Source organism: Cyprinus carpio, chromosome A13, assembly GCF_018340385.1.
Source record: "Cyprinus carpio isolate SPL01 chromosome A13, ASM1834038v1, whole genome shotgun sequence".
Classification (NCBI taxonomy): domain Eukaryota; kingdom Metazoa; phylum Chordata; class Actinopteri; order Cypriniformes; family Cyprinidae; genus Cyprinus; species Cyprinus carpio.
The window spans coordinates 30,111,966-30,118,108 of record NC_056584.1 but is presented as its reverse complement, the minus strand read 5'-3'; the positions used below and the strand labels follow the sequence as shown (position 1 = coordinate 30,118,108).

At 34.2% G+C, this 6,143-nt stretch overlaps 1 long non-coding RNA gene across 1 annotated transcript; it reads left to right on the top strand.

The window, feature by feature from the left end:
* Positions 1-1,212: 1,212 nt before the first annotated feature.
* LOC122147304 lies at positions 1,213-2,539 on the top strand. The gene is made up of 4 exons (XR_006161573.1): positions 1,213-1,332; positions 1,407-1,494; positions 1,733-1,876; positions 1,997-2,539. It is a non-coding gene; the product is annotated as an uncharacterized LOC122147304 (long non-coding RNA).
* The last annotated feature ends 3,604 nt before the right edge of the window (positions 2,540-6,143 follow it).

Sequence of the window (6,143 nt, the reverse complement as noted above, 5' to 3'; positions counted from 1 at the left end):
GAAATTATTGGCTGCTTATGGAAGCATTTTTATTTGATTTTTGAACCAATAGCAATTATTATTATCACTAAGTTCTACCTCAGCAAAAAGATATTTGAGATCTGGTGTCTGTCTGCACAAGTATGGAGATGTTCTGATCTAAACCGCTTCCTCTGGCCTAATAGATACAGAAACCTGCATGTAAGTTCTATTAGCCTTTGAGTTTCCTTTTAAATCGGCCGTAGGGGCCTGTGAAAGGCCTTTAGTTTTATGCCTTTCTTTGCCTCTCCAACTACATCTCTGCTTTGCAGAAGGAATTCACAGTTCATTGAGGTTTTTTTTTTTTTTTTAGTCACAGCAGATGTAGTGATTAATTATTTTTCTGGTAAAGATGCTAGTCACTGTCTGTTTAATGCCGATTTTGATAGGTTTACAGCTGCCATATAATAAAATGTCTGCCAAAGTTCCTCCTAGACCTTTACATGTCTAATCGACTTTTTGCATTTTACAAGGTGCAGCAGGATCGTGCAAAGGATGCTGTCAAAGGAAATTATGAAACATTTCTCATTTCTCCATGACATCATATAAACACATATGCTGTATGTTTCTTTTTAGTGGTATGACTCAATTGAAGTAGAAATTTTGCAAATTTTGCAATACAAAAACACGGATATGAATATTGATTTTGTTGCTGTGTAACTGCGTGTATATATATACAATAGAGTTTAAAAGTTTTGGGTCAGTAAGCTGCTTTTAATGTTTTTGCAAGATGTTTCTTACGTTCACCAAGGCCGCAATTATGTGATCAAAAAAAAACAGTAAAAACATTAATATTGGAAAAATTTTATTACAGTTTAAAATTGTTTTCTGTTTGAATATATTTTAGTGTAATTTACTGATGTGACAACAGAGCTGAATTTTCAGCAGTTACTCGAATCTTCAGTGGCACATAATCCTTCAGAAATCAATCTAACAATCACTAAATCACTCTTGCTGCTCAAAAAATAAATAAATAACACACACGGTACTGTCACGGGCTACTGTGAGGGAGCAAGGAACGAGGAGACCAGGAGTACATCAACAAGGAATTTAATGAGAATCAAGAAAATACAAGTAGCATAGGCTGTAGATATAAACAATACCGGACGCTGAGCTAAAGACAGGAAACAGTATTTAAACACCTGACAAGACGAGGGGAAGATGAGACACACCTGGGATCAATGAAAACAAACGGGGAACACCTGGAATTAAATCAACATAATCAGGACAGGAACAGGAAACTAACCAAATATGGGTGTAAAGACTGGGACACAGGGAGCACATGGGGAACAAAACACAACACAAGCCTAACAGGTATAGGGTTGTGCTTAATATTGTTGTGGAAACCATGATACATATTTTCTTTCATGATTCTTTGATCAAAACAGAGTTTAAAAGAAGAGATGGAGAGATCTCTTGGCCATGCAGAGATTAAAGTAGAGTGTAAAGTCCACAAGCCCAGCTCTTCTCCTTATGGTAAGAAGTCATATTTGTGATTAGGCTATATAAAAAAAACAACTAATATCTCATTTAATATCTTTCTACTGCTACATTTATCTCTAGTGTTTTATTCCTGCCGAATGTCTTCTCTCCATCTTACACTGATACTTTAGCAACAGTATATTCTGCAAGATTTGACTTTGAGTAATCATTTCCCATTTATCAAATAAGGATTAATAATCACATTTTCTCCTCTTGTTGTTTGTTCCTTTAGAGAGTGGATGTTGTTTTACTTTGGTCCCATGCAGTGTTGTCACTGGATTTTAGGAGTAATGAGATCTCATGACTCTATCGCATCGTCAAATACTTTCATGAAGCAATACCACCTGCCTTGCCAATATATGCTGCATCCAATTCTGTACGTCTGGGTGAAAAAGCGACAAAGTTCACTAGACCTCTGTGTTCTAAAACTGTGATAAATGCTTATTTGCTTTTCTAACAATTCCAAGTTAATAATATTTTATTTTTGCATTTTCAGAATTCTCATTTCCTGCTTCTTGGGATGGAAGATGATTTTGATCACATTCCAGCCATCTCCTCCTGTTTTTAAGACAACAGTTAGGCAAAGGATATTTTTGTTGGCAAAGAGCCTGACTAGTCCTGTGGCACACACACACACAGAGAGAGAGCGAGAGAGAGAGAGAGAGAGAGAGAGAGAGAGAGAGAAAAACTCATAAATAACAATTGCACATACTTGCAAAAATCCCTAAATAAATTGAAATCAGAAAATGTCCCCTTACATTAAAGCAAATCAGTCCTGAGAAATCTGACAAGGCATATGTTTTCAAAGCGGTTAAGAGGCACTTTTGAGGTTTTCTTGAACTTTCTAAGGGCAGACAGTAAATTTGCAGGACAGCATAGTTTGATTGGCTACACACTTTCGTGCTGTCTAAAATTGTTTTGTTTTTTGTTGTTGTTGTTGTTGTTATTTTTTCCAGTCTGAAAAATGCCAAAACTGCTGTTGTTACCAAATAACAGATGCACAAAGTTCATTTCATATGAAAATAAAACTCATTTACAGTATTGACTGGCACCACCATCTGTATTATTATTTGACATAATTTCATTAAAATTATGTCAAACAGTTTTTGAAATAAAAAGTAAATAGATCACTCCAAACCATGCAGTTTACTAGAAATGCTTTATTCACATGAACAATTAATAAAAATTATAAATGGAATAAAATGTAATGAAATTAAAATATTACATTTGCATTACGTTTTCCTATTTAATCCATTAGATTTGCATTATAAATATATCATTTTATAATTTGATTTATATTGAAGTATGACTTTCAAAGCAATATTGGTGCTTTGTCATGATAATGTCCTCCGACTACAAGACAGTAACACTAACCGTACATGTCTACACCAGTCTAATATTACAAAAAGAAATGCCAGATTTCATAAACAATATGCCAAGAGAATGGAAACAACCTTAGGAATGCACTTCACACACCAAAGTCAATAGTTCTGTGGTCTGTGAAGTGTTGCAATATGTTTTTCTCACATGTTTCTCCATCTCAATGTGCCTGAGGATCCTACTGAGAGTTTAGTGGGAGCCAAAGATCAGTCCAGGTGGTCAGATTATAAAAAAGAAAAAGAAAAAAGAAAAAAAATCTGTTTTTGCTCTGTTTCCTTAGCAACAGTGACTTTCTTGTTGTCCTTAGATACATCTTCCTATAGCAAGTATATACAGTGAGGTCCAAAAGTCTAAATTCACAATGAAAATCTGGGATTGATATTCAGATTTAAACCAGGAAATAAACAGATGGTTTTAGAGTGTTGGGGGGGATGATTAAATGTTATTCTGTTAAATGGATAATAAGAAAATATTTGATGTTCTGTGGTATTTGATCAAATATGAAAATTTGTGAACTCCTTAGACTGCCAGATTTCCCCAGAAGTCAACACACATCACATTTCATTGCATTAGTTCGTATGAAAACAATATTCCCAAGAAAGCATGTTGATTAGAGAATAAAAGGAAAAGGAAAGATCTGGAATTGTTCTACTGTATACACATCCACTCAAGCAAAAGTAATGAAACATATTAAATTCAAGTTTTTGATCTTGTGATTAAGTTAAAAATGTTATCCATTGCATTAAGACATATTATGGGGGCATAAAAATGTACTGCATAGTGGGGAATGGGTTGGCTGCTATAGAAAATCTCTTATGACAGGTGCCTGTGTGCATCTATATTAAGGGGAGTTCTATTTTTAGAGCCCCCTTTCTGCAATGTTAGTAACAAGGCACAGTGAGGTTATGCACTTTATTTTTTAACATCTCTATAAAAAGACACAATAAACCAACCACGTTCTAATGTTTTATTTATATCACGGATCAAACCCTCTTTTTTTCTTTCCAGTTCCCTCCTGTGAGACAGACGTTTCTGTGCCAAGGGATGGTGGCATCTGCACAAGACATTTTTGGCCTAGTTGAAAAACAAAAGGGGAGATTTCCATTCTTCAACATGCCTGAGATTTTCATTCACACAATCTAGCGTGAGTATCAAGTAAATGCTCTTAGTTCAGCATGCTTTTAGATACTATTTTGATTTAGGAAAAAATTCTCCTGTGTATGAAATCAAAAGTGCTCATGTGAAAAGGTTAAAATCTCCTTTGATATAGGAGAAAGAATAATTTTGTAAATTAAATAAAGCAACTTTGCTTCCCATGTTTTGCATGTTTGTTCAAATTTGCCCTTATATTATCTGACATTCCCAAAGGCATTAGGCTGTCTAATCAAATAAGCTGTGATTAGTGTATACACTTTTTTATTTCATTTTGTATCATCCCTGAATCTCTGCACGTGTGCGTGAATGTGTACACACCTTGGGCAATAAGCTTTTTTGATTATGTCAGCCCATGTGGGCCTGTAATACAAATTGTTTTACTGTTTAGATGCAAGGCGAAGTTCTTTTGCTATGATTATGTAGCATGCAGTTACAGTCTTCCATCAGAGACAGGAGCAGATGGTATTGTCCTGTGTCCAGTGTGATCAGATTAGCTATCTCTAAGTTCCATCAAAAGTGACAAATGTTCCCGTTTGGACAGAGTGCAAGTGTGTTTTGTTCAAGAATATCTTATTGTCAAGTCAAGGCCATTAGGTAAGATATGGTTTCCTATAGTCTTACATGGTGCATTACACCAGATTTGTGCTTTGAAATGTTCATTTAGAGCTAACTTTAACATACATATGCATGCACTTTGCTTTGTTTTTTTATTAGGCATGCATGCTAATGGTTAAAACATGACTACTATCCAGTCCACGTTTTGGTCGAAGCCCATGAGTGTCCAAACATCAGCAGCAAAATTAATAAATGTTTAAGTGTCTTTGCCTTTCCTGTGAACTATGCAGTCTGTTTCATGCATGTATGACTCAGGCTGAGCCACCACAATGATCGCCAGAGAAAGATATTTTTGCATCAGACAGACTTAGGGAAATGCCAGCTCTCCATAGACCTGTCAGAATTTAATTTCAGATGGGGTGTTAAATGTTTATTAGGTTAAGATAAAATATATTTTGATTTATTTATACTTTGACTTGAATTTACATCAGGCATCAATCCATCCAATATAATATGCACACCATCACCTGCATCTCTATACAGTATATACACAATATATGTACATTCCTGCATCCACATGAATTGTACATTGTGAATACACTCATAGGTCACCTTCATCATATATTGCACAACCTCTTGGACCTTTATTTAATATCTGTCTTAGTTTTCGAGATTATAATGGCAAGGATGATTTATTTTCTTCCAGAAGGTACAGTAGGAGCTGAAAGTCACCATGGATAACATGGACATTCAATCTTCAGTGTCAAGCAATACCACTGTATTAATTTGAACTTTTAAATACATTATCGGAACCTTGGATAATGCTCTGGCAAGATTATCTCAATGTTATGAACATTAGAATAGAACATTTAATCAATCTCTTAAATAACTTTTTCAAAATGCAAGTATAAAAATGTTATTTATATTTCATTCATGGAACGTTGAATTTAGGCTGTTTTTTTGTTTGTTTGTTTGTTTGTTTGTTTGTTTGTTTGTTTGTTTTGTTTTGTTACTACTTGTTTCAGTGAACATTGAAAACATTCCCGTAATATTTGCAAAATGATTAAATGGAACGTTCCCTTATTGTTTTCTCTAATATTTGCATAACCAAGAAAAAAAATGTTTTTAAACATTTAAAAAGTCTGGACATTTTGAACACTAAGAGAACATTAAGAACTAACCTTTTAATTCGGAAATAAACTTAAAGGGGACTCTAGCAAAAAAATCTTGTTAGCTGGGTCCTGTAAACTTAACCCCTTCAGGCCTGAATTAAAAAAAAAAAAAAAAAAATTATCTACTTGATATTTGCTCTTGTATAATTGTATTGGTTTAATCAAGATATCATGTGATGTCCATTTCAATGAACGCAGGGTCTGAAGGGGTTAACATTAATGTATATAGCTTGCATCTAGATTGTAAAAATGTAAACCTTCAGAAGCTCTATCTAACAATGATATTTATATAATTATTTAAATAATAATTATTATTATTTTTACAGTGTAGTCGCTGTAAACGTCTAAAGGAAAAGGAGAGCCTTTATTGATGAAGCACTT